Genomic DNA, 7,500 nt, shown 5'->3' on the forward strand with positions numbered 1-7,500 from the left:
AAATCCATATGTAGACCCCGAGCCACTATGTTCTCTTTTGTTGGAAACCAAACATCTAAAAAATAGGAATGAAGCCACTCCATTCTCCTCCACTTCTCAACTAAACACATCCTAAAATGATCTAATGATCGAACCTGAATGCTCTCATTCTCTCCACATTCATATGGCTCTCTAACCAAACAAATAACTAAGCGGCTCCGCTCTATTATACTCTTCAATCAAACAAAAAAAATAGAATTCCGTTCTGCTCAATAAACATAGAGTGAATTAGCTCCATTCTAAAAAATACGGGAATTAGCTCTCCAACCAAACACATCATAAACCGCTCCAAACCTCCAACATATCTCTACTACTTATTAAGGCGGTAAGGGGTAGGCTGTCATTCTGTGTTCTGCGCACTGCCATTCCGTGTTCTGCCAGTGTCCTGTCATTCCCATTACCCCCTCCCCGCATTGTCTTTCTCATTCTCCCCTCCCCGCAAATCCCATTCCTATTACCACGTGCATCCCATGCCTAGCTAAAATTAAATAAAAAAACACAAATGTGGCTCCAATGGGATTCAAACCTGCGACCTCTCAAGCAAATGTGCTCGTAGCTACCACTACACCACATGCGTGTTTATGTCAATATTTGTTACAGTAAAAATATATATTGTATCTCTCCCAAAGCCCACCTGCTACCTTTGCACAATGTGTAGTAATAAATAATTATCAACGAGATTCCTGAATTATATTTTTGGATGGAGGGAGTAGTATTTAAAAAAGAGTCTTGCATGCAATTTCTTTTGTTTGAATAATGTTTTCAACTTAAATTCTTTTTTATATGTGTGACATTTATTCTCCGTAATATTTTTCCATGGCTCTGACTTGTGAGTCATTTTCATAAACCAACGCCAAAGATGAATCCATGTTTCTTACTTGAAAACCCTAAACAAACACCACTGGCAGGAGGCGCTCGCGTTGGCATCGCTCATCGACGACGAAAAGAAGCTTGACGACTGCCAGTTCGACCTCTAGAAGCAGTACTACGTGACCGCATGCGTCACTGTGTTCGGCAAGCTCCGGCGCAGCCGCCGCTTGGACGCGGTCCAGAGCGGCTGCACTGCGCTGTCCATCTTCAAATAGGGGGACCTCATGGTCGTCGCCAACGCCGGTGACTCTCGGGTTGTTCTGGGCACTGCATCCGACAACGGCGTCGTCACACCGTCCAGCTCATCATCCACCTGAAGCTCAACCTCCCACGTAAGTCACTACTGACCGACCATGAATTCTTGTGCGCTGGGACGATGGTCGTTGCTGACGTTGTGTGAGTGTCCTCGAACAAGATTTATGTAGAAGAGTAGCACATCCGGTGGTGCAACGGCTAGGTGTACTATCTCGCTGATGAGCCCGGGGTGCACTTCATTTGGCAGCCCAGCCAAGAGTCGTCGATACTCGCCATGTCGTGCGTGTTCGACGACTACTATATCAAGGACTATGGCGTCATCTTGGCACCAGAGGTGACGCAGAGGAGGATTGACAACAATGACCACTCGCCATCGTCGGGGTAGCTTTTGTGCCGGCCTGCCTTTAATTCTCTTCGCAAACACATACACTTGCTTTTTTGTTTAAGAAAGCGTGTATGGTGGTGCGTACCTGATGACTGACAATGTACGAGGGAACTTCTACCGGCAGGTGTGAAACGTGCTCTTCAATGATGAGACCATGCAAATCGTGGCATATATCGAAGTCTGTATGATACTGATAGTTGCAATGGAGTAGTGAAACAGCTAAATTAAAATAACAAAATTTATGTATGGCTAGGATTACAAATGGATTATGAAATATTTTTTATAACAATATAAGACACATTTTGTATATAAGTTATTATGTTATTATATGTTCCCGTTGCAACGCACGGGTACTCACCTAGTATAAAACTAGATACATAGACATCCAGAGAGTTTCAAGCTAGATTCTTGCGTGATGGTGGAACCGGCTAATGGGGACAAGCACTTTACAATTGTGTACAAACTGGTAATGGCTATTTTCTGGGTTGAAGACGGGATAATTGGCAATGGCTAGTAGCATATCACCAGAGGTAAGCAGGCAAGAGGGCGAGAGATGACACATAGCAATGGTGGGAGTGGAACAACGGCACCATATGTTAAGCTATGTTAATAAAAGTGCTGATTATGAATAATTCCCAACGCCAACTACATCAATAATGGTGATCTTGCGTAGTTTGAAATTGAGATTTCAAATTTGGGGAAACTGGTCCTGAATATTGTACATTTGTCTCTGTTGTTGAACATTTTACATACAATCTCACGCTCAAATTAGAAAAAAAAACTTTTAATCTTTTAAGAAATGGTCAGATAAACCTATTTTATCCTTGATAAACAAATCTAATTGTTCATTGAATATTGCTCCAATTCCAACGACATTAACACTTTCCCAGAATGCACTGTATTAAGGGTTAGTTTGGGAGTCTAAATAATATCGGAGAGGATTGGAGATGGCTAAAATTTCTTTCTTATTCAAAATTGTATAAGAAGGGGATTTTAGCCGCTCCAATCCATCCGGTTTTCCTTATTCAAAATTGTATAAGAAGGGGATTTTAGCCGCTCCAATCCCTTTGATTTTGTGGCTTCGAAATTAGCACTAACGGCATTGACTAGACCCGCTACCGTGTCAGCTGTCAAGAGATAACTTACGAATGAATCATGTCCACACGATACATTTTGGAAGCACGATCATCACACACACAAAAACGTAAATTTGATTTGAACAGGAAAATTCAGCCCCAATAGACCATTCCAGGAGCTAATTATTGCCTGGCACGATTCGAGGTTGGACACTCCGAAACAATATCTTGCGACGGGATGGAAGCGCAGTAACTGGCGAGTTTGACGGACTCAGGGTCCTCGCTGGGATCGGATGGCGGTCAAGCTAATGCGTCGTAACGTAAGTACAAGCGTGTGGACGTAATAGTTCTGCAAAGCAGTTTTTAAATTTAAGGGGCCTCATCTGCTCCAGTATTATTAGAATTCCGAACTCCCACTAGCAAGCAAAACAAAGCAGATCAAAAGGACGGAGCAGAGGTACCCTACTCTCTCTTACCACTTAGGATTTGTTCGGTTAGCTCTCAATCCACGTGGATTGAGTGGGATTGGGTGAGTTTAAATTCCAAGCAAGTCAAACTTCTTCTTAATTTTTTCCAATCCCGTCCAATCCATTGATAACGGGATTAACCGAACAAGGTCTTAGTATTATTAGTACTCAGTTGCTTTTGTTACTTGTGCAAGGTTTCAAGATATAGTGGGGTGTCTGCCTTCAATTTTCTTAAGATCTATCGCTGGTAATTCTTGGTTTCTCTAGTAATAGCACAAGTTTATGCTTTATGCTTGTAGGTGCCAATTAAGAGCATCATGTGTAACTCTAAATCACCGAGCAAACTAGCCATGCTCATGGTGTTATTTTTTCTGTATTGTTACAGAGTGGAGAAAGTTCATTGCTCGACGGTTCATGAAAACAACCAAGATTTTCACTCTCTGCTCGATTTCAAGAACAATATCACCAATGATCCAAAAGGAGTCATGAACAGTTGGACCAACAACACCCACTTCTGCAGTGGAACAGTGTGAAGTGCACCTTGACGCCACCATATGGTGGCACGGAGCTCAACCTCTCCTACAACAACTTAGCTGGCCAAATCTCCTATCTTGGAAACCTGACCTATCTTAATTTGCTGGCTCTACCAAATAATAGATTTGGTGGCCTAATCAAATATGTACTAGGATCAAGTCTCACACATATGATGACTCATGGTACAGAAACGAATGTCAAATCTTTATTATATAATAGAAGTTCTGTACAAAATAGCTAAATAATTACATTATACGAAGACAACGATCCTCCGCAACCATAGTTGACTGGGAGACAATGGCCTAGACCTCTCACGAACTCATCGCGACATCCTTCATGGTCCTCATCTTGGCGGTACGTGTACTTGACCTGGGGGTGTGAGTACAACAAGTGTGAGCTCACATACGTTCATCGCTCAACAAGTGTGAGCTCAACAATTTACGGTGGGGGCTCATGTGAAGTCTAAGGCTTACAAAAGAAGATAGTTAAAGCTAAGCATTGCTTTTGATCAAAAATTTTATTAGCAGTTACTAAGTATAAGTAGATACCAACCCAGATAAATAAGAGATCGAAATTAATAATAAAACTCACAATGCAATGCATATGACATATTAAGTTTAATTCCATAAGTTAATCATGCGAGAGTCCTGAGTTGCTCTTGACCGCGAGCACGACTGATTACCAGTTTTACACTCTGTAGAGGTTGTACATCTTTACCCACAAGTCGTGTCATGTTACCCATTTGCTAAGGGGTCACGACTTCCCATTCATCTCTACCGAGGAGATGAGGCATGGTAGCACTACGAGACCTTTCCAAAGTTCCACTAGTTTGAGAAAACCCGCTACGGATTCAGGAAGAAGGAAGCATAGGAATCCCTCGTGCGAAAAGCTTCATAGACAGTTCGACCCGAGGACCTCTCTATACTCTATAGTGACACACTTCCTGCTTGCTCCTTTCGGGTAAGGTAATCTCTCCCTATCTTTTCTAATTACTTGGCCAAGGGCGTCCCATTCCACCCTTGTGGTAGCACTGTTATCTCAAGTTAAACTCCATGTTCTATATAACACAATAATCTTATCATGAACAATAGTTAAACCAACAATATTAATGGAACAAGATCGTAATTCAGATATAACATTAATCTCAAAACCAGTTAGAGTAACAGCAAGTCTACCCAATAGTTCATTTGTTTTGCAAGGTGTGAGGTAAACAAAATTAGGGTAACCTATTAGGTCCCATCATATTAACCTGAGCATGTCACAATGATTAACATGAACATTATTAGGTAAAGAAGAGTGGTCAAGAACATAACTTGCCTGTGACTTGAGATTCCAAGTACTTCACCAAGTTGGTCTTCAGGTTTCTTGTGACCTCGCTCTGCTTGTAGCAATTCATACAAATAGATAAGGAGTACATGAAAATAACATTACACCAAACATGAGAACAAACAACGTAAGAATATTCTACGCGTTGCTACGAGATCGCAGACTTGAGAACCACTAAAACGGAGTTACGGTGGAAAAGATATGGTTTTCTCATGGTTTAGATGATTAAACAATAAAACTATATTTTATTAATATAAGTCACATCATCGTATCATAAATAATTGTATCATAAATAATCACATCATGTCTGTCGATTAAATTAAAGCAATAGCATAAAGCTAACCATAAAAACCGAAAGGTAAATAAGGATAAGGTAAATATAGACTAGTCAATCCTTAGGTTTCAATAATGTAATACGGGACGGTGAATTAAAAAGTAAGTAGGACATAATAGGTCAGAGGACACTTGACTTCACCAAACACATGTTCAGGGTCTTCAACCTTGGAGAACTCAAATAGCCTGATCACTTGGTCATCGAAGCTTGACTATCGATTTCTCGAAGCTCGAGAATGGATCGCATTCTAATCGCAACACGAAGCGAAGAATAATAGGCACAAGAAAACAAACATATATGCATAAGAACAATACACCATACAAAGGAAAACATTATAAAACGTGCAATACGAAATAGAGCTTGCTACTACGGTCACGCAAGGAAAGGAGACGCGATAGTCGGAGCTACGGTGGAGAAGTTAGCGCGTTCACACTAAACAAGTATTAATTAGAATATTTAATTTGACATACTTATATTAATTGACCTTTATCAGATGTAAGTTAGAACTATTATTTAGTTTTGACTATCTTATTATTTTAGTAGCGGACGATTAAACAAATCATTAATTAGCCGACACGAGTGGTTATAAGCGAATGATTTAATATCACGCACGGGCAACACGCTATACGAGCGAACGATCCGTGGCAAGGCGAGCAACGCACGAAAACGACGCGCACGACATACACAGAAATGGTGCGCGCGACACACACAAACGACGCACGACAACTCGTGGAAACAGCACTCGCGACACACGTGAATGACATGCGATGATGCGCGCGAAACATTACGCGCGACAACACGCATGACATGCAAGGATCACTAACAGATATCGCGTTTGAACCAAGCGAATATTAAATCAAGGTCATTTAAGTTGACATTAATTATGTTAACGTTTACTTATAATAGCCCGATTTAATAATTATAAATTATTTTCGATAGAAAAACTAACATTAAAATATTAGCTAAACAAATATTTAATAAATTATTTAAAACATGTGACATGATGAAACAGCTTTATTAAAGTGTAGACAAAGATAATACGAGGCTAACAGAACTTGAACAGTACTAAATAGATGATTAATGCCAAGAGTTATCGCCTATTTAATAAACTAGGGGTCCATACACAATTAAACCTATACTTCATGGGCTAGCAACTAAATTTCGCAAGGATAAGGAAATAGTATACTAGCTTCATAAAAAACAAGGGATTTTGCGCAAAAGAAAAGAGGTAACTGGTCTACTGCGATACCAGGAGGGATCTGAGTGAGCTAGGGTCAAGCCACATGACGACATGCAAAGATGTGGCCGCAGAGGGATCAATTGGGATCTCGTGCGGAGCATTGGACATGGCATGGTGCAAGCTCACTACGGAGGGCACTATGGCTGGCCGACCAGCTCCCAGGCGGCCACGGCTGGCAGTGGGAAGGAGCAACGATGACTGGTGCCGACGTGCAGGGGCCTCGACCATGGAGCCTCGCCGCCGCAATGGGCTCGGTCAAGGCTGGCCATGGTGAGCGCAGAGAAGGGCATGGGAGAGAGAGGGGTAAGTGACGGGCTTCACCTCACAACGATGAACAATAGTGAGAGCATGGATGACGACACATGGAGCTTCAGCGGTCGACGCGACGCGAGCTTCGGATGGGTCGGCGAGGGACGACCGCGATGGGTGCGCGCCAAGGGAAAAGGACGAGATGAGGGAGAGAGGGAGGAGAAGGTGGAGTAGTGCAGGCGTGGGGCGCGTTTGGCGGAGGGAGTAGTTTAGGAATATGAATAGTGGGCGACGCTCGTGTGATTGACAGGTCGGCCCGGCAGCGGGCGAAGCTGGGGGACGCGGTTGCGGCGGCGTGGGTGCTAGGGCACGCAGGTTGCGCACGCTACTGGCCTATAGGTGGGCCGCGCACACTGCTACTGGGCCGAGGAGGGGGCTAGGTGGGTCGGCCCAGAGCTGGGCCGCGGGGTGAGTGGAGGGGGGATGGGCTGGGACGGCTGAGGCCAAAGGAGGGGACCAGAGTGGGTTTTCCTTTTTAATTTCTTCCTATTTTGTCTTCTTCCTACTAATTAAATTTAAACTCCTAATTAAATGAATGCTCCATGAAATCACTCCACAAACAAAATAATATATGCTCCGGTAGGATGCAACAACCAAAACTTCTCTAGGGTTTTATTAACACCTATATTTAAAGTAACATTCCCTATTATTTGGGAAGAAATGAA

General features: G+C 42.6%; 2 long non-coding RNA genes across 3 annotated transcripts; one reads left to right on the plus strand and one right to left on the minus strand.

Annotated features, from left to right (window-relative positions):
• The first annotated feature begins 3,011 nt into the window (after window positions 1-3,011).
• On the plus strand, window positions 3,012-3,821 carry LOC109946041 (uncharacterized). Of its 2 annotated transcripts, none has more exons than XR_002269163.1 (3): window positions 3,012-3,082; window positions 3,287-3,339; window positions 3,478-3,821. It is a non-coding gene; the product is annotated as an uncharacterized lncRNA (long non-coding RNA). The 2 variants fall into 2 exon arrangements; XR_002269164.1 differs by having other exon boundaries at window positions 3,042-3,154.
• On the minus strand, window positions 3,529-7,097 carry LOC103653764 (uncharacterized). The gene is made up of 3 exons (XR_002269162.3): window positions 6,848-7,097; window positions 4,940-5,004; window positions 3,529-3,995 (listed from the first exon to the last, which is right to left on the minus strand). It is a non-coding gene; the product is annotated as an uncharacterized lncRNA (long non-coding RNA).
• Window positions 7,098-7,500: the final 403 nt, after the last annotated feature.

The sequence above is a fragment of the Zea mays genome, chromosome 4 (genome assembly GCF_902167145.1).
Source record: "Zea mays cultivar B73 chromosome 4, Zm-B73-REFERENCE-NAM-5.0, whole genome shotgun sequence".
NCBI classification, from domain to species: Eukaryota; Viridiplantae; Streptophyta; class Magnoliopsida; order Poales; family Poaceae; genus Zea; species Zea mays.